The sequence below is a fragment of the Crocuta crocuta genome, unplaced genomic scaffold (genome assembly GCF_008692635.1).
Source record: "Crocuta crocuta isolate KB4526 unplaced genomic scaffold, BGI_CrCroc_1.0 scaffold24, whole genome shotgun sequence".
NCBI classification, from domain to species: Eukaryota; Metazoa; Chordata; class Mammalia; order Carnivora; family Hyaenidae; genus Crocuta; species Crocuta crocuta.
Genome location: NW_027530974.1, coordinates 9,030,809 through 9,051,817, shown reverse-complemented (window position 1 = coordinate 9,051,817; position 21,009 = coordinate 9,030,809). Strand labels below are relative to the sequence as shown.

The 21,009-nt window shown below is 42.3% G+C and overlaps 1 long non-coding RNA gene across 3 annotated transcripts; it reads right to left on the bottom strand.

Moving 5' to 3' along the window:
* Positions 1-4,662: 4,662 nt before the first annotated feature.
* LOC144236388 (uncharacterized) lies at positions 4,663-19,445 on the bottom strand. 3 transcript variants are annotated; one of them, XR_013336513.1, is made up of 4 exons: positions 19,288-19,445; positions 18,854-18,946; positions 13,990-14,110; positions 4,663-4,895 (listed from the first exon to the last, which is right to left on the bottom strand). It is a non-coding gene; the product is annotated as an uncharacterized LOC144236388 (long non-coding RNA). The 3 variants fall into 3 exon arrangements; XR_013336514.1 differs by lacking the exons at positions 18,854-18,946; positions 19,288-19,445 and adding an exon at positions 14,291-14,336; XR_013336512.1 differs by lacking the exons at positions 18,854-18,946; positions 19,288-19,445 and having other exon boundaries at positions 13,990-14,249.
* Between the last annotated feature and the right edge of the window lie 1,564 nt (positions 19,446-21,009).

Below are 21,009 nucleotides of genomic sequence, written 5' to 3'. Positions count from 1 at the left end.
CGAAGTCGGACGCTTAACCGACTGAGCCACCCAGGCGCCCCAGGCATAGGATTTTTTTTAAGGCTGATCTGTTATGCCCAGTGAGAGGTTATTGAGTGCACTTCTCTGTTACTTATACAAACGACATATGGACCAGGGTTCTAGAAGGGAGATGAGCTGTGCCCATAAGGAGATGAAGGCCTTTTGAGAGATTAGGACCCACTCACTCAACCCCTGTTCCCTAGGAATCAACCTCAGGCTCTCTGGCAAGAGGGCCTGAGCAGCTCTAATGAAGGGCCAGGTTCTGGGAAAGGCAACAAGATGACCAGAATAAAGTTACCCCGATGCACAAGAAGAATGGGACCATAGGCTAGCCCTGGCATCAAGGAGACTTTGGGAAGAGGCAGTAGAAGTGTGGGTTCATTGGGGTCACTGACACCCTAGCACATTCTTCTGATCCCTCCTGGGATTTGCCTCCGAGAGGGGAAGTAACCCAGGCAGGAAATGAAAGAGGTTTAAGAGTTGTAAGACATGGGACTTGGGCCTCCCTGGGTGTCTGAGAATCAACCCCCCCCCAGCTCTGGACGCAGCCTGCACATGACCTTCATCATCAACTTTGATTAGAGGGGTGCCTGGGTGGCTCAGTCGGTTAAGCGTCCGACTTCCGCTCAGGTCATAATCTCACCATTCCCGAATCTGAGCCCCGCGTCAGGCTCTGTGCTGACAGCTCAGAGCTCGAAGCCTGTTTCAGATTCTGCATCTTCCTCACTCTGTCTCTGTCCCTCCCCCGCTCATGTTCTGTCTCTCTTGCGAAAATGAATAAGAATTAAAAAAAATTTTTTTAAACCTGTTGATTGGAGGTTGCTTAACTGTTTTTCTCAAAGGCTTCACCAATTTGCACTCCTACCAAAAATGTATCAGTCTTTAACCTTCTGGCTAGCCTGAAAAGGAGAGGGGCCCTATTATTCGGTTTGCGTTCATTTGATCACTACTGAGAGCCAGCATAGTGCTAGTAGGCTATTCTATCTCTTTTTCATGACTCTGAAGATTTCTAGGAATCTGATCTAAAATTCTCAAACACGGAGAGGCAAACCATGAGAGACTCTTGAATGCTGACAAAAACTGAGGACTGATGGATGTGGGGGGAGGGGGGATGGGCATAGAGGAGGACACTTATGGGGATGAGCACTGAGTGTTATGTGGAAACTAATTTGACAATAAACTATTTGTAAAAAAAAAAAAAAATACAGAAGCAAAAAAAATAAATAAATAAAATAAAATTCTCAAACACGGCCACAAAAATAGATGTTCAAGAAGGTTCATGAGGCACTGTTTCTGGTAGAAACAAAAATCAAAACGATCCAAACGTCCACTAATGGGGAATGGGCTGTACAGATTATGGGGTATCCACAGCAGGGAGAACTATGCGGTTGTTTCGAAGGTCGAAGCCATCCAGCATACATGGACAAGGAAAGATAGTAGAAACATGTAGATAAATGGAAAGAGCACACATGATGTCTAACACATATATATCTCATGTATGTTTTCATAATGTGTTGACACATATATATGCCCATAAATTCACAGGAGAGAAAATAAAAGGAAGAGAAACTAGTGATGGTGGTGAACTCTGGCGAAAGAAGACAGCTCTGCACACTCCGGTGCCTGAGCCTTGACAAAGAAAATACACATGTGTCTGGCGTGTGTGCTGAAAAGAAGAAGCTGGGGCTGCCTTTGCAGGTAAAGGAAGCTGGTGCCACCAAACTCTTTGTTCCCTGGAGAAAGGGCTTGTCTTAGAACTTTGAGCATCACCCTAAAAATAACTGTGTGCACCTAAGAGTTTATTTTAGGGGCGCCTGGGTGGCTCAGTCAGTTAAGCATCTGACTTGGGCTCAGGTCATGATCTCACAGTTCGTGGGTTCGAGTCCCGCATCGGGCTCTGTGCTGACAGCTCAGAGCCTGGAGGCTGCTTCAGAATCTGTCTCCCTCTCTCAGAAGGGTGGAAATGGTGGGGGAAAAGGAGAGAGGCAAACCATGAGAGACTCTTGAATGCTGACAAAAACTGAGGACTGATGGATGTGGGGGGGAGGGGGGATGGGCATGGAGGAGGGCACTTTGGGGATGAGCACTGAGTGTTATGTGGAAACTAATTTGACAATAAACTATTTGTAAAAAAAAAAAAAAAAAAAAAAGATATTGGAAAACCAAAAAAGAAAAAGAAAAAGGAAAAAAAAAAAAAAGAATCGCCTGAAAGGCTTGTTCAAATACAGATTCCTGGGTGCTATTCCTGACAGTTTCTGATTCAGTAGGTCTGGGGCAGGGCCTGAGGATGTGCATTTCTAACAAGTTCCCAGGTAGTGATGATGTCTGAGAACACTATGAAAACCACTTCTTGGGGTGCCTGGGTGGCTTAGTCGGTTAAGCGTCTGACTTTCGCTTAGGTCATGATCTCACGGTTCGTGGGTTCGAGCCCCGCATCGGGCTCTGTGCTGACTGCCAGCTCAGAGCCTGGAGCCTGTTTCAGTCTGTGACTCCCTCTCTCTCTGACCCTCCCCTGCTCACACTGCCTCTCTCTCTCTCAGAAATAAACTAAAAAGTATTTAAAAAAAATTTTAAAAAGAGTTTATTTTACTTTATTTTTAAACTTTTATTTACTTTTGAGAGAGAGAGTACATGCAGGGGAGGGGTAGAGAGAGAGGGAGACAGAGGATCTAAAGCAGGCTCCAGGCTCTGAGCTGTCCACACAGAGCTGGACGCGGGGCTTGAACTCACGAACCAAGAGATCATGACCTGAGCCAAAGTCAGACTCTCAACCAAGTGAGCCACCTGGGTCCCCGTAAGAGTTTGTTTTAAAACAGGGCTTCTCAAATTTTACTGTTCAAACAAATTCTCTTGAGATCTTGTTAAGATGCAGGTTCCAAATCTGTGAGTCTGGGGTGAGGCCCGAGATTCAGCCTTTCTAACAAACCCCCCACTCCCACCCCCACCCAGGGGTACCAACGCTGCTGGACCACAGGACACCCTTTGCATAACAAGGGTTTTTGGTTTTGTTTGTATAATTTTTTAAAGTGATTATTTATTTTAGAGAGAAACAGCACAAGCAGGGGAGGGGCAGAGAGAGAGGGAGACACAGAATCCAAAGCAGGCTCCAGGCTCCACGTTGTCAGCTCAGAGCCCAACACCAGGCTCGATCCCATGAACTGCAAGTTCATGACCCTAGCTGAGGTTGGCACTCAACGGACTGAGCCACCCAGGTGCCCTGAGTAACAAAGTTTTAAGAGAGCTGTTGCTCTTGTGGTATTTCCCTCCAGCCCAGGACTCCAGTCTTTCTCGCCCTCCCTCACGATCAAGATCATTTACCATCATAGGGGGCTCTCTGTTTCTCTCTAGAGAAACAGAATACACGTCCTGGAAAAGTGGCTCAGTTGCATCAACATGCATTGGCTTGGCCGCCGACATGTAGTCTGTATCTGTAACTGCATTTCAGTTCCAATAACTGCACGCACACGGGGCTCAGGTAAACATACTGATTTAAATGAAAATTCACTGGTTGGGAAACAAAAATAGGATTGCAGTGAAAACACATTGCATTAAATATTTTACATAATTCCCGCAAACAGATGCTAGGAAATAGATGTTTCGGTTTCAGTGGCGGCCCGTTGAATTCATCGGCGTGCTATTTGTCTCGCTGAATATGTATGAGTTTTGATGAAAATGCATCGCTTGGAATAAATCAGTCAGGCTGTTCCCATACAGTCCAATTGTAATGTCCTTCTTAATTTTATAGTGCCGTACCATCTTTGCTCTTCTTTATGAATACATATTATTTTTCATGTTCCATGTTGCTTATTGTGGCAGTAAATGGAACAATTGTATTTGTGCCTTGAGTCTCTAATGTAGTAAATACACACATTGAACATTAAGGCATATAAATGTGACAAAAATCTAAGTCTGTGTAACTAAAAGATGTTTTTTATCTCAAAATATTATTTTCCCCAAAATTTTATACAAGAAAATACATACATTTATTTATTTATTTATTTATTTTTAATGTTTATTTATTTTTGAGAGAGACAGAGCACAAGTGAGGAAGGGGCAAAGAGAGAGAAAGAGGGACCCAGACTCGAAGCAGGCTCCAGGCTCTGAGCTGTCAGCACAGAGCCAGACATGGGGCTCACATTCATGCACCGCAAGATCATGACCCAAGCCAAAGTTGGACGCTTAACCAACTGAGTCACCCAGGTGCCCCGAAAAATACATTTTAAACCGTTGGACTAAATCTAGAACTGGTTTTGATGTCATCATACTGTACATTAAACAGAAATATTGGCAATACTTGACCAATGGATGATATAACTTCACTGGAAACCAATGTACTGAACCGAGGACAGAATTACAATTTGTAGCAAATTGATTCCTGGAAATGACCCCACATCAGAGTGCTCCTAAACCTATTGCTGAAAATCCCTGTTGCTACCCGATGATGTAATGGTGGGGTGGAAAGAGGGAAAGATGCAAGGAAGATTTCCTTATATTGTGACAACGTCCCTATACAGTATTTTAGATACTCAAGTGGGTCCAAAATATAGTGGATGCTCTACCAGTTGTCTGGTGTGCAAAATTACTCTTGATTCACTGTGAGAAGTTAAAGGGAGGTTGGAGTACACACTACATGGACAGAGCTAGTTAGATGTATTTACTTCATTCATCAAATCCAGCCTGACAAGAAACTCTTATGCCTGAACATGCTTCATCCAGAAATGAGCCATTACTCCCGGGCTTTTGCCATTTTGTTGGGCCACTTAGAAAATCCGATCCAGGTCCAAACTGCAGGCTCCATGGCTACCAGAACTCCAGCCTACATTCTCCTTGTATTCTCTGCTCAGATCACAGTCTCCTTCAATGATCCAGTCTAGCTAAAAAAAAAAAAGACACAATATTTTCTCTTCTCAAGATCTAGCCTTGATGTACTATTTTGAAGAGATGCATTCTGAAGAATATCAGGGTTATGTATCATGGCTTCTACAATTTACTTTCAATGACTTAGAAAAAGTATAAATCTCTCTCTTTCTCTCATTCACATATGCACACACATCATCTATCATCTATGCATTATCTATGTATCTATCTTATATCTATCTATCTATCTATCATCTATCTACCTATCAACTATCATTATCTATCTATCTATCTATCTATCTATCTATCTATCTATCTATCTATCATCTATCATCTATCTATCTATCTATCATCTATCTATCTATCATCTGAGAAATAAGCAAGAGTTAAGTTCAAATGAGGAATACTTGGTGTTTGCATACTATTTTCCAGCTTTTCAGATGATTTGAGTTTACTTTTTTAAAACTTGGGGGGGAGAAACATTGACTTGATTGAGTGTGAGGTCAGAGAAGAAAGTGCTGTGTCTGGAGTCTGTCTTATTTCCTTTAAAAAAAAATTTTTTTTATGTGTATTTATTTTTTGAGAGAGAGAGAGAGCAAGTAGGAGAGGGGTGGAGAGAGAGGGAGACACAGGATTTGAAGCAGCCTCCAGGCTCTGAGCTGTCAGCACAGAGCCTAGCACAGGGCTCAAACTTGTGAACTGTGAAATCATGACCTATGCCGAAGTCGAATGCTTAACCCACTGAGCCACGCAGGCGCCTCTGTCTTATTTCTTAATTAATGTGTCACAAATGCTTGACACATGGCCAATGCTAATAAATAATTTTTAAACTTAAGAATCTCCTTTGATTGGAGAGAGAGAGAGAGAAGGTGACATGGGGGGAAGGAAAGAGGGAGGGAAGGAAGTGTTCCTAACAGTGGGGTGTCAAATTTGAACCAGAAGTCATTTAAAATAAAGAAAAATTAGAGATTTCCAGGAGAAAAAAATCTCGTCGTGATTTTCTGAGTTGCCCCAGCCCATTGTCCGTAGGTACACCTTTGCCTCCCCAACTCTCTTGTACAATAGACTTCCACTCTGTTATTAAAGAAGCAATCCTAAGATATTGCAAAACCAAGAAAACACAACCTTAAATACCCAAGATATTGAATAACAAAAGAGCTTTAACTGCTTGGCAGTCTTGATGCTACTTATATAGAAACCTATAAAAGATAATAGACTTTCAAGTTTTTGAGAAGTAATGCATTTAGGGGAAGAGTAATGAACCGTGAGATTGTGACCTGAGCCAAAGTTGAACGCTTAACCAACTGAGCCACCCAGGCGCCCATAAATTTTTTAAAAAGATTGGTTGGGGCACTTGGGTGGCTCAGTCGGTTAAGCCTCTGACTTTGGCACAGGTCATCATCTCAAGGTTAGTGAGTTTGAGCCCCGCATCGGGCTCTGTGCTGACAGCTCGGAGCCTGGAGTCTGCTTCAGATTCTGTCTCCTTCTCTCTGCCACTTGTGCTCTGTCTCTCTCTGTGTCTCAAAAATAAATGTAAACAATATTTAAAAATAAAAAAGATCGATAAACATTGCTACTATTAGTTACTATTTTGCAAGACATCAGCCCCACCATTTGTTTGATCCATTTGTCCTTCTGCCAAACTTCTGCATTTTATTTTATTTTCAGTAATCTCTACGCCCAAAGTGGGGCTCAAACTCATGACCCCAAGAACAAGAGTCGCATGGTCTTCCGACTGAGCCAGCCAGGTGCCCCAACTTCCATATCTTAGAATGAGCCCCTTTCCCCTTTCCCCTGTGATGATGTGAAGCCAGACTATTCATTCATTTCATTCATTCAAAAGCTTTCTGAGGCTCTGGTATGTGCCAGTTTCAACAGAACAAAAAAGCACAATGAAAGGTCTCACAGCTGCCAAGAGATCTCCTTGCAGGCCACCCCCAATCTCACAAAAATGCCTCCAACATAGATAATGTAAGGTCAGAGCTCAAGCTCTTTACTAGAACTCCAAATTCAAGATCAATTGAATTTTAGTTTATTCATTTTGAGAGAGAGAGAGAGAGAGAGAGAGGGAGAGAGAAAATCCCAAGCAGGCTCAACAATGTCAATACGGAGTATCTGAGGTAGGGCTCGAACCCACAAACCGTGAGATCATGACCTGAGCCAACTGAGCCACCCGGGCACCCTTGTCAACATTTTATTTATAAAAGCTTTTAAACATACCAAAAAATGAAGGAATTTTACAATGAACTCTCATATATTCTCCAATGAGATTCAACAATTACATTCTACTAATACTTCCTTTATTACACATTTATCCATCTATCCATCCCTTTATCCACTCGCCAATTCATTTATTTTTTCTGATGCATATCAAAGTAAGTCTCAGAAAGCAATACACTTCTCCCCACATTCTCCAACATGCACATCATCTATTCAAGTCTAGTTTTGGTTTGCTGCCTTTTTCCTTTGAGGTAACATTTGCATACAATGAAATGCACAGTTCTGAAGTGGGCCATGCAGGAGTTACAAGGAATACCATACATCTGTGCAAACCTCTGTCAAGGTACAGTAGAGTAAGGTTACTTAAAGATTCTGCAGATCACCTTCCAGTCAACCCATACCCCCACCTCCAACCTCCCAGAGGCAGCCGTTGAATGGATTCCCTTGTTCCTGCTATAGATTATAATTTTGCTTATCTCACAAGAAGATAGCACATACTGTTTTGTATAAAGCTTCTTGTACTCAGCACAGCACTTTTTAAAAAAATTTTTTAAACATTTATTTATTCTTGAGAGACAGAGAAACGCAGAGCATGAGCAGGGGAGAGGCAGAGAGAGGGGGAGACACAGAATCTGAAGCAGGCTCCAGGCTCTGAGCAGTCAGCACAGAGCCCGATGCAGGGCTCGAACTCACAACATGTGAGAACATGACCTGAGCCGAAGTCGGAGCTTAACCGACTGAGCCACCCAGGCGCCCCAGCACGGTACTTTTGAAAGTCATCCGCGTTGCCGTATTTCTCAGCAGTTCATCCCCTCTTTAGCTTAAGCAATATTCCATTTATGAATTTCCCACCATTGGTTAATCTATTCTACTATTGATAGACAGCTGGGTTGTTTTCAGTTTGGGGCTATTTTGAATAAAGCTATGAAAAATTTTCAGGAATTCTTTCCAAAGACATATGCATCCCTGTTTCTTGGGTAAATACCTAAGGGTGGGTTTACTGGGTCATAACTTAGATAAATTGGTCAGCTTTGTAAGATACTGCCAACCCTTTTCAAAATCCATTTTTAAATGGATAAAACATTAAAGTATGATATATTTAAATTAAGAAAAACACTAATATGGAGATCTATCAGTGCTGATTATTTCAACATTCTTCACACGTTGTGTGAATATTTATCTACATAACACAGTGGAGAGAAAAAAGTTAAATTGGTTAATGGAAGCCCTAAGCCAGTGTCCACTGGTAGAAAACACTTTCATTACTAAACCTGTATCACTGTTTTCAAGATATAATTGACATAACATTAGGTTCAAGGGTACAACGTAATTATGCAGTATTTGCATATATTGCAAATATCATCGCATAAAATGATCACCATGATAAATCCAGTTAGTATCTACCATGCAGAGTTACACTTTTTTGCATGTGATGAGAACTTTTAAGATCTACTCTTTCAGCAGCTTTCAAATATACAATACGGGGGCGCCTGTGTAGCTTAGTCGGTTAAGCATCCGACTTTCGCTTAGGTCATGATCTCGCGGTTCGTGGGTTCGAGCCCCGCGTCGGGCTCTGTGCTGACTGCCAGCTCAGAGCCTGGAGCCTATTTCAGAGTCTGTGACTCCCTCTCTCTCTGACCTCTCTCTCTTTCTCTCTCTCTCTCCTAGAAATAAATAAAACATTAAAAAAAAAAACAAAAAAACAAATATACAATATGGTGTTATTAACTACTGATGCCAGGCTGTACATTACACCCCCAGAGCTTCTTTATTTTATAACTGGGAGTCTGTACCTTTTGACTACATAAATTGTTAAGCCTATTCCCCAGAGGCAATGGATATTCCTTCAGGAATGGAATGCAGGTCTTTTTTCCCTTGGAACTGCTCCCTTTCTTCCCCTATGCCTCTTGACTGTGGTCACAGAGGTTTCCCTTAAGAGACTCTGTTTCTTTCTATCACAGGCGCTTAGGCTGGCTGTCTTCCCCATGAGCCCAGAGATAACCATGTTGTGTGATAACACTCTCTGTTGCACCTTCCATATACCACACTCCCTCTCTCTCAGTGGGGACGGCAACAGGCTGGCTGTCCCTTGTCAGCCTCCTTCGTATTCTATGGCTTGCCATTTCAGCCCCATTTTCACGTGGCTTACCTTACCCTCTGATTTTAAGATTTATCTCCAAATTGCAGAATGAGAGGTTTTATCTCCCGTTAAAGAATTTCAAGCATCGGCAAGCAAGTGGGGTAAGGGGCCAGTCCAGGCAGGGAGCTGATGCATTGGGCAAACTCCTCAAGCTCCTGAAATCTTCCTCTGGGAGGAAAGAAAATATCAGCGTGCATTTAATGCATTCAACGCATCAGAGCATTCTGGGCAGGTTGTCTGATTCCAAAGTTCAAACGTGCATTTTTCATTTGTAAATGGATCAGAGAGTGTCAGAGTGCAGGTATATCAGAAAGGAAAAGTTTGCTGTGCTAAAGAACAATGATTTCATTCCCACCCCACCCCCCACGGAGTTTTTATTTCTGTCCATTCTTGCAAACTCTTATCAAGCCTCATCTCAGCTGAGAAACACGTGTGCCAGCCACATAGTCATGTGAAGGGCGGTGTGAGTCAACCGGAGTCTGGTTAGCTCTTTCCTTCCCAGTGGGCATAATGAAAACACAATCCTGTTTCTCTTCGTCTTTCTTCCACTCAGGGGATTTCATCTCTCCTCCACCCCACCCCACCCCCACTTTATTCCTTCTGGGAAACTCTAGCTAACAAAGTAGGTCCGATGCAAAATCTCAAAGTCAAATGTGTTCTCTGTTTGCTGAGCTATAGTTGACATGTAGCAGATATACAATTGACATAACACTGTGTAAGTTCAAGGTGTGCAACGTTTGAAACATTTGTATATTGCAGTATGGTTACTTCCTAGCGTTATTAGCGGACACCTTTTTGCATTCAAAGTTTCCTTATAGGAAAAATGGACATACCATAAAATTCAAAAAAATACAAAATGGTAAGTCACAAAAAGTACCTCTGTTCCTGGCCTTTCCCTCAGTCAATTTAGGTCTTTGCAAAGAGGATATTGTTTCTAGGTACTTGTGTATTTCTAGATATTCTAACCCTTTCCAAACAAATACAGATACATATTATTTACGTCCCCTCCCCACCCCATAAAAGTTAGCATAGCTCGACGGAGACAGCGTGTGCCTGTCCCGACAGTCATTCCCACTTCTTCCAATAGCGCCCCAAATTCACTTATGGCTGCTCATTACTGTCCATCTAAAAACCTGCACTTAACAACGCTTCTTTTTTTAAAAAAAAAAAAAAAGTTTATTGTCAAGTTGGTTTCCATACATCACCCAGTGCTCATCCCCACAAGTGCCCTCCCCCATGCCCATCACTCTCTTTCCCCTCCCCACCCCCATCAGCCCTCAGTTTGTTCTCAGCATTCAAGAGTCTCTCATGGTTTGCCTCTCTCCCTCTCCCCAACTATTTCCCCCCTTCTTCTCCCCCTTGTTCCTCCGTCAAGTTCCTCCTAATCCTCCTATACGTGCAAACATGTGATATTTGTCCTTCTCTGCCTGACTTATTTCATTCAGCATAACACCCTCAAGGTCTATCCATGTTGCTACACATGGCCAGATTTCATTGTTTCTCATTGCCATGTAGTATTCCATGGTATAGATAAACCACATCTTCTTGATCCATTCGTCCGTTGATGGACACTTAGGCTCTTTCCATGTTTTAGCTATTGTTGAGAGTGCTGCTATGAACATTGGGGTACATGTGCCCCTATGCATCAGCACTCCTGGATCCCTTGGGTAAATTCCTAGCAGTGCTATTGCTGGGTCATAGGTGAGTTCTATTGTAAATTTTTTGAGGAACCTCCACAATGTTTTCCAGAGGGGCTTGTTTTTATTTTTTTAAGTGTATTTATTTATTTTGAGAGAGACAGAGCACACACGTGTGCAAGCTGGGGGAGGAGCAAAGAGAGAAAATCCCAAGCAGGCTCTGCACTGTCAGCTTGGACCCCAATGCAGGTCTTGAACCCACAAACTGTGAGATCACCACCTGAGCTAAAACCAAGAGTCAGACACTTAAACAACTGAGCCACCCAGGTGCCCTTAACATCCTTTCTTTTAGCTAATCACGTTGGCTATGTAACTAAGTTCTAGATGCTGGAATGGAAACCCAAGTGCATGTTAGACTTCTCAAAAGTTTTCTTTCTGCCAGTGAGATTGTGTACTGGATGACTAGAGCTTGAGCAGCCTTCTTGGATCATGAAGCAGCCCACTCGGTTTGATGGTCAACTCAATAAAGAAAGCTGGGTCCTGAGGCTCAGGGAGTCTTACAAGCCATAACCTGCCTATGTCTGGATTTTCTTTTATTAGCAAGAGAAGCAGCTTAAGCCACTGTCAGGAGGTTACGATTATTCACAGCAAAACAGAATTCCTAACAGATGTGTATAACTTACACACAGCTCTGTACTTTACTATTTTCCTTAACAATATTATCTTGGGGATTCATCCATTTCAGCACAGAAAACTGCCTCATCCTGATACCATAATGGTATTCCTTTTACATGACTATACCATGATTTACTTAAAGTGTCATGCTGCTGGCCTTGAGATCATTTCCGATCTCTGCTGTAAGAAAAAAAAAATGATACACTTATCTACCCATCATTTCACATACTTGGAACTACATCTGTAGGATAAATTCCTAACAGTGGAATCACGGAGTTAAAGGGTATGCACGCATCTGTTTGGGTAAATTTCACATAGGAGCCATACCTATATTACTCTCTTCCTAGCAAAGGCAGAGAATGCCAATTTACGCTCTCCCTGGACACTGATATTACCAAGGTACTGTGCTAAGATGCCAGCTACACCCTTTCCCCAGCCATGCGTCCTTTCTGAATCAACTCTGCAGTATTGGAACTTGGTCCTTGGAATCAGCAGACAAATATTCATCAGCTCAAAACCTGAAACTTCATTGTCTACTACCAGGCTCTTGAAACTAGCCTGCTTTGTTCATGGATTAAGTGAGCCAGAACTCCAAACACATTATAACTTAGAAACAAAACTAAGAACTAATATTAATGAAATGTTTAGCTGTGTCCAAAAGTAAAGATGTTTCTATTATACCTTCTCATCTAAACTTTACCTTTGTCTCATTCAGAATGGATCCTCAAAATAGGAAGAGACCAAATTTATCATGTTAGAAACTGTATGTATTTCTCAGAATACTTTTAGTGGGATTAAACCGAGAACAAAAGCATCCAATTTTACACTCATTAGAAAGAGAAAAATGAGGAAGGTACCGTATAAGATATGAATAAATTAAGTCCCACAAATGAGCTTTGAACAAAATTCCAATAGATGGCAGTATTGGCCAACTTTTTTCTTACAGTTTTTTTTTTCTTTTTTGGTTTGTTTTTTATTGTTGTTTTTTAAACCATTAATTAAACCTTGTTTGGGCAAGATAGATTACTTTTTTAATTTCTAAGTAAGAATTGAGTGTGTGTTTTATTATATATTTGCTCTAAACTGTAAAAATAAGAAAAACTTAACTGTTAATAATATAAACAACAATAAATAAGATATGAATTAACGTTTTTTGAGTACTAAAAGTATTAAGGGCTTTCATAATGAACTGAGATGTGTCTCTCCCTTCCCCTGGTTCATATGTTGAAGTTCTGACTCCAGAATGATTGCATTTGAAAACAGGGCCTGTATGGAGATCATTAAGATTAAATGAGGTCATAATCCACTAGGACTGATGTCCCTATAAGAACAGGAAGATGGAGCACCTGGCTCAGCAGTTTGGGGGTCCAACTCTTGATCTCAGAGCAGGTCATGATCTCACAGTCTGTGAGTTCAAGCCCCACGTTGGGCTCTGTGCTGACAGTGCAGAGCCTGCTTGGGACTCTGTCTCTCCCCCTCTCTCTCTGCCCCTCCCCTGCTTGCTCTCAATCTCTCTCTCAAAATAAATAAAAATAAACTTTAAAAAAGAAAAGAAGAAGAGGAAGAGACACAAGAGATCTCTCTTTGCAGGACCACAAGGGAAAGCCTATTTGAGGACACAACGTGAAGGCAGCAGGATGCAGCCAGGAACCTTGATCTTGGACTTGCAGTCTCCAGAATTAGGAGAAAATAATTTTTTTGTGATTTAAGCCGCACAGTCTGTGGTATTTTTTTCCCTCCAGATTCTGTTCTGCCCCCTGGTCTATGGCATTTTGTATGGCAGCCAGAGCCCATGCATTCATGCTTTCTTTGCATCATCTTCTTTTTTTGTTTTAACTTTTTCAACTTTTTAAAAAAATCTTTATTTATTTCTGAGAGAGAGAGTCAGAGTGTGAGCGAGGGAGGGGCAGAGAGAGAGGGAGACACAGAATCCGAAGCAGGCTCCAGGCTCCGAGCTGTCAGCACAGAGCCTGACGCGGGGCTCGAACTCACGAACCGCGAGATCATGACCTGAGCTGAAGTCAGACGCTCAACCGACTGAGCCCCCAGGCGCCTACAGTACCTTCTTAGGTTCTTCCCACTCTGAGGCAGGAAGTCTCACACCTCCATACCGGTGAGGACACTGAGGGCTAAGTAACAGCTGAAAGGTATCCAGGCTTCACAGGGAGACTCTGGCTCGACTGTGGGGCTTTCTGACTGCGACATGCCTTCAGATGCCACCACAGAGGGTCTTCATCTTGCTCCGACTACCCGCAGCGTTGAAAACAGGCGTTCCCTCCCTCTTCTGAAAATGTGGCTCCCAGAGCCCACATTCAGTGGCCTCTTCCTACTTCCTTGGTGGCTCCTTTCTCAGGCAGTGCCGTGTAGGCGTCTCTGCACACCCCTGAGGCTACCCACCAGAGAACCCCAGGGCTCCGACTCAGGCCTCTTCCTGTTTACCTGAAAGCACCCCCCAGGTGATCTCAGCCGGGCTCGGGCTCGTGGTAATTGCGACAGCTTCCAAACTGGTTTCCCTGCTCCCGGACTTGTCCCCTCTGGAGACACGGCAGCCAAGACATCCCTGTTAAAATAAGAGTCAGATCACGTCATTCTTTGGCACAAACCCCTTCAAGGAAAAGCTGACGTAGCTACGGTGGTTCAGGAGGCCCTTGGCCATGAGCACCTCTAGCCCGTAGGCCTCCACCATTTCTCAATTTCTCTCTGGCCTGATCAGTTACTACTCTTTCCTTTGCCTACTTACTCCAACGACACAAGCCAGTCACATTTCTGCCTCAGGGCCTTTGCACTTGCTGATTTCCTTGGTGATGCAGATGTTACTATCTAAACTGCAAATCACGCACTCTCCCAGGACTTCCTAACTCCCTTTCTTCATTTAGATTTCCTTTAGCCCATACCATTGCCTAACACACTATATATTTTACTTACTTATCTTGTTTATCGTCTGTTTCCTCCCTTTAGAATATAAACTCCAAACGGCAGGGGTTTCTGTCCTTTATTTTCACTGTTCTGCTCCCCAAATCTAGAATAGGGCATGGCACACCAAAGACACTCTATGACTATATGTTGAACAATTGAAAGAACACACCATGTTGCCTCACCCGGAGATAATTACTAACGATGACAAAGGTTATCGTACCAAAAATTCCCACCAGCTCTCTACATCTCACACAGGGAAAACAAGCAAAAACTGATGTAAACCACTAACATAAAGGATTATCTGGAATAAAATAAAATGACCAGATATTGAAGATTCTTAACTATTGTAATAAGCTCTAAAGAAAGACAATCAAATCTCCAAAGACACTAGGAAATACAGTCATTGCTAAATTTGCTGATGATATTCACCACCGCTGTGTGTCGAGGCAAGAGAGGGAATTGGCTGGCTCTTCCTGGCCTTCCAGGCTCCCGTACCGACAACAGAAATAAATGTATTCTGTATTTGACCTTTGTGCGTTTTAATATTCAAATGCAGCATTCTTACGTGCACAAAGGATTGTGCAGACATCAAATAGCTTTGTAAGACTAATTCTGTTTTTATTTTTTTATTAAAGATTTTTTTGTTTTAAGGTTAGTGAAGAGATGCCTGGGTGACTCAGTCCGTTAAGCATCCAACTCTTGGTTTTGGCTCAAGTTATGATCTCAAGATTTGTGAGGTCAAGCCCTACATCTGGCTCAGGGCTAACAGCGTGGAACCTGTTTGGGAGTCTCTACTCTCCCTCTTTGTCTGTTCCTCCCCGGCTCATGCATTCTCTCTCTCTCTCTCAAAATAAATAAATAAACTTTTTTATTTTATTTTATTTTTTTAATTTTTTTAAATGTTTTATTTATTTCTGAGAGAGAGNTTACTTAATGGGGCGCCTAGGTGGCTCAGTCGGATGGGTGTCCAACTTTGGCTCAGGTCACGATCTCACAGTCTGTGAGTTCAGCTCAGAGCCTGAAGCCTGCTTCAGATTTGGTGTCTCCCTCTTTCTCTGCCCCTCCCCCACTCACGCTCTGTCTCTCTCTCCTTCAAAAATAAGTAAACATTTAAAAAAATCTTTAAAAAATAAAAGCATATTTAAGCAATCTCTACACCAGTGTGGGGCTCAGACTCATGACCCCGAGATCAAGAGGCACATGCTCTACTGGCTGAGCCAGGCATGTGCCCTGACTATTTCTGTTTTTTATAAAAAACACAACAGAGGAGCACTTGGGTGGCTCAGTGAGTTAAGCGACCGACTTCAGCTCAGGTCATGATTTCATGGTTTGCGGGTTCGAGCCCCACATCGGGTGTGCTGACAGCTCAGAGCCTGGAGCCTGCTTCCGATTGGATTCTGTGTCTCCCTCTCTCTCTGCCCCATCCCCACTCATGTTCTCTCTCTTTTTCTCTCTCAAAAATAAACATTTAAAAAAATTTTTAAAAATATAACAGAAAAAAAAAAAGCCAACAGCAGAGTTAACTCTGATGATTATTATATGTAATATAGTCATAGGCTTGCATGAATCAGTTCCCTTGAGGAAATGTCATAATTTTTATTATGTCCTGAATATTATTGGCCTGTGTTTATATAGCTCCCTTCAACAGTGTCAATAATCAGACGGAGCGGTATATCATCTCCATGTCAGGAGAACGTAATGGACTTTGTAAGTTAGGGTACATAGTGAGAAAGCAGTAGATGAAAATGTTTGGCCTACTAACTGATGAATCTAAAATAGGATGGACCATCATGGGTCCCGAACCGTTTACAGAAGTTTCCTATGAAAGTGACTGAATGCATTAAAGGGTGTTAGTGTTTCTCAGTTGTATGTTTTCCTTCCTGAACCACAGTGTCCAGCCTGCTGTTTGGGAGCTCAGCTGACAGGTACAGGAATCTGACTCACGGGGCTTTTAGACCTAGAAGGGGGTCTCAGAGATCATCGGGGTGACACTCTTGCTTTCCAGGGCAGGAGAGGAGACCCAGAAACATGGGGCAGGTGGCCTGTGGCAAGGCTGACATTAGCGTCCTGTTCTTCCGATGCCAGTCTGAGCCTCTTTCCTTCATCTTCTGCTGCTCGGAAAACCCATCTACCTTCCGCCCCACTGCAAACTGAGCACGACCCTACGTGCGACAGTAGTGGTTTTTAGAAGGCTGTATACTGTATTTAAACAGATCATGCAGCTTTGGAAAACAACGGGCACGGCATAGGAACGGGGACTGGCATTTGGGAAGCACTGCAGAAACCCTCGTGATGCAGAGCAGGCTGCAATTGGACCTGGCATTCTGCTCCTCCCCCAAACTGAGCTGTGGCTCTAAAGGTGATTACTTCGCACCTGTCACTCTGCACTTGGCTCTGAGGACACATATTACATCTGTGGCTCTCACAAGGCACGTCTGGTTACGACTGGTAATAACGTCTATAAATCTCATTGGTTTCTTGGTACCGAAGAAGAAGCTGAATAGCAGCCTCCTTATTTAGATAAGAACACATGAATATTTCCTACACCGTAAGCCTGTTTTCTATTCAGCTCTATGTTAAACCATCTGGTAATGGAGAGAATGTTTGAAAATCCGCCTAAGTTAACCAGAAATGTTACACTTAATGCCTTTGGGGCTTTGAATTTTTAAATTTCACATTGTAATAATGGTGATCAGGCTAAAAGTAATACCTCTCTTAGACGTAGGCACATGTTGAAGCCAGGAAACAGATGCATATGACACACGCTTTACTAATATGCCAGTAATGCTTAGGAAACACAAGAATGTTAGACCAAAATCAAGTTCCTGCAAGCAACCACGAGTGCGATCACTTATCACATGGTTTTGTCAAGCATAGTATGCCAGCACATGAATATTCTAGCACTAATATATGATATTCAAAGCAGCGCTCCTAAACCTGAATATGACTTGCAATCCTGTGCACTAGAGTTATAGCTATGGTGTGAAAGTTTCAGGTGCACAAGTAAGACAGGCAAAAAAGAGTGAAAGGGCCTCATGGTACATCAGGTGGTGATGTGTACATTAATGATGAAAATGACCTCCCAAAATGAACACAACAGCTAACAGTAAAAAGGAGGGCCGGATTCTTTCAGAGAAAAACGGATTGGAGTACAGGAGTTTTCAAACACTTCAGCCACTAACGCTGAACAATTCTAAGAAACGATCGGCCAACCTTGACATGATGGTAACATTTTAATGATTTACATCTTCAAGGCAAGGGGTAATAAAGTTCGTAGCACTCATAATCACTCAGAAGATAAGAGTTGTAAAAAATTCCAATTGTACATCTTACGACAGTTTAAGGATTTTGTACACACTGTAAAAAAAATGTCCTTATTTTTAGGTTCAATCTTATCCAAGACAAATAAGAAGTTTTCCAGGTAGAAAAGGTTAAGTCTGCCCCAGTCTTTGTTTCAAATGAATTTCAGTTTCAAATTCATTTTGAAACAAAATGAAATTTGTTTCAAATTTCAGTGCAAATGAATGCACTGCTTTAGTTTAAACAGATGAAAGGAATTGTATCTTCACACTTTTTCTACATAAACACATATACACCCATTACAGAATCTTATTTATAAAACATCCGTATAGAATACTCGCAGAATTCTTTAGGATCCCAGGATGATCCATTGTGCATGGTTCCAGGAACCCCATTTAAAATATGTGTGCCAGGGTGCCTGGGTGGCTCAGTCGGTTGGCATCTGATTTCAACTCAGGTCACTGTTCTTGGGTTTGGGCCCCGCGTCGGGCTCTGTGCTGACAGCTCAGAGCCTGGAGCCTGCTTCGGATTCTGTGCCTCCCTCTTATGGGAAATCCTGCTTCGGATTTCTGTGTCTCCTGCCCTTACTCCCCTCCTCCACTCATGCTCTGTCTCTCTCTCAAAAATAAAATAAACATTTAAAAAAATAAAATAAAATAGGAGCGCCTGGGTGGCTCAGTCGGTTAAGCGTCCAGCTTCAGCTCAGGTTAAGATCTCATGGTCTGTGGGTTCAAGCTCTGTGTCAGGCTCTGTGCTGACAGCTAGCTCGGGGCCTGGAGCCTATTTTAGGCTGTCTCCCTCTCTCTCTCACTCTCCCCTGCTCATGCTGTCTCTCTGTCTCTCTCTCTCTCTCTCTCAGAAATACATAAAACATTTTAAAAAATAATAAAATAAAATAAAATAAGTGTTCCTACTTGTTTTTAGAGCTATCAGTATATCAGGATGATTACAGCTCCAACTAAATTAAATGGCTTTTACTTACTACATATTAAGTCCTGAGGTAGGACAGCTATGGGGTCAGTTAATTCAGCAGCTTAGCAAGATCATCAAAGACCGGAATTATTTATGTCATCCCACTCAGCTGTACCTTGCACATGGGAGCTTCCTTCATGGTCACAAGGTGGCTGCCACAGCTCCAGACATCACACTCCTTACGTCTTCAGAGGGTAACAACCAAAACCTAGAAGAGAAAATAAAGACATCACCTCATCTTCTCTTCCTTTCTAAGAGTGAGGCAAACTGTCCTAGATGTCCCACTCCAAGCAGATTTCTCCTTATGAGGCTAAAAATAGTATCATGTGTTCATTCCTAAAGTAATTACCAAAGAGGGGAGTGGAATAATCCTCACTGGCTTAGGTAAGTGATTCTCAACCCAGGCTGCACACTAGAATCATGTGGAGAGTTGTCAAAACCCATCAATCTGTACACCAAGTAACCACACTCTCCGAAGTGGGGCCTAAGCATCAGTATTTTTATACAGCCCCCCAGAAAATTCTGAGTAACCATGAGGAGTAATCATACCTGTTAGAATGGCCAGTATCAGGGGTGCCTGGGTGGCTCGGTTGGTTAAGCGTCCGACTTCAGCTCAGGTCATGATCTCATCACTCCTGGGTTTGAGCCCCGCATCGGGCTCTGTGCTGACAGCTCAGAGCCTGGAGCCTGCTTCAGATTCTGTGTCTCCCTCTCTCTCTGACCCTCCCCTGCTCTCGCTGTCTCTTTCTCCTTCAAAACTGAATAAATGTTCAAAAAAAAAAAAAAAAAAGAATGGCCAGTATCAAAAAGACAGGAAATGACAAGGGTTGGCAAGGATGTGGAGAAAAGAACCCCTTGTGCACTGCAGACAGGCATGTAACTTGGCACAACTGCCCTGGAAAACAGTATTCGAGGTTCCTCAAAAAATTATAAATAGAACTGCCATTTGATCCAACAGTTCCCCCTCTGGGTATTTATCCAAAGGAAAATGAAATCACTGGCTCAAAAAGATATATGTGGGGCACCTGGGTGTCTCAGTCGGTTAAGCGTCTGACTTCGGCTCAGTTTATGATCTTGTGGTTTGTGGGTTTGAGCCCCGCGTCGGGCTCTGTGCTGACGGTTCAAAGTCTGGAGCCTGCTTCGGATTCTGTGACTCCTTCTTTCTCTCCGCCCTTCCCTGCTTGCTCCCTCTCTCTCTCTTTCTCTCTCAAATAAATAAATGTTAAAAAAAGATATGCACCCCTATATTAACTACAGCATTTTTTCACAATAGCCAAGATATGAAAACAGCCTAGTGTTTACCAATTTATCAATTGGTAAATGGATAAAGAAATTGTGGTATGTGTATATACATACACACAGAGGAATATTATTCAGCCATAAAAAAGAGGGAATCTTGTCATTTAGGACAACATAGATTAGCCTTGAGGACATTATGCTAAGTGAAAGAAATCAGACAGAGAAAAACAAATACCACAGAATCCCACTTACATGTGGAATCTGAAAAACAAACAAACAAACAAAAAACAGAGAACAGATTGGTACCAGAGGGGGATTGGGGGTTAGGAAAATAGATGGAGGGGTCAAAAGGTATTAAATTCCAGTTATAAAAGAAATAAGTCATGGTAATATAATGTACAGATTATAGTTAGTTCATACTGCATTGCATATTTGAAAATTTCTAGGAGTGTAGATCTTACAAGTTATCGACCTAAGGAAAAAATCTTGGGACACCTCGGTGGCTCAGTCAGTTGAGCATTCAACTCTTGATTTCAGTTCAGGTCATGATTCCAGGATTGCGGGACTGGGCCCCACATCCGACTCCGCGCTGAGCTTGGAGCCTGCTTATGACTTTCTTTCTCTCTCCCTCTGCCCTTCTCCCCTGCTCACACAGTCTCTCTCCCAAATAAAAAAAATTTTTTTAAATAAAAAACAATGTTTAACTATGCATGGTGTTGAATGTTAGCTTGCCTTATACCTGTGATCATCACTTCATAATACATACACATACGTAGTACAACTTCGTTATAGTTGCACACCTGAAACTAATATAGTGTTGTATGTCAATTATACCTCAATAAGAACAAAAATAATAATAAAACAAAACTTCTGAACAAAAGGGAAAGCAGTGAAATCAGTGAATAGTCTAATTCTTAGATGAACCAAGATTCATCCCCTTGGGTAAGGGAGGGACCCAGCCTTTCTCAAAACATGTGGTTGCCTGGAAACTAAAAAAAAAAAAAAAAAAAAAAAAAAAAAAGGTTGTTGAAA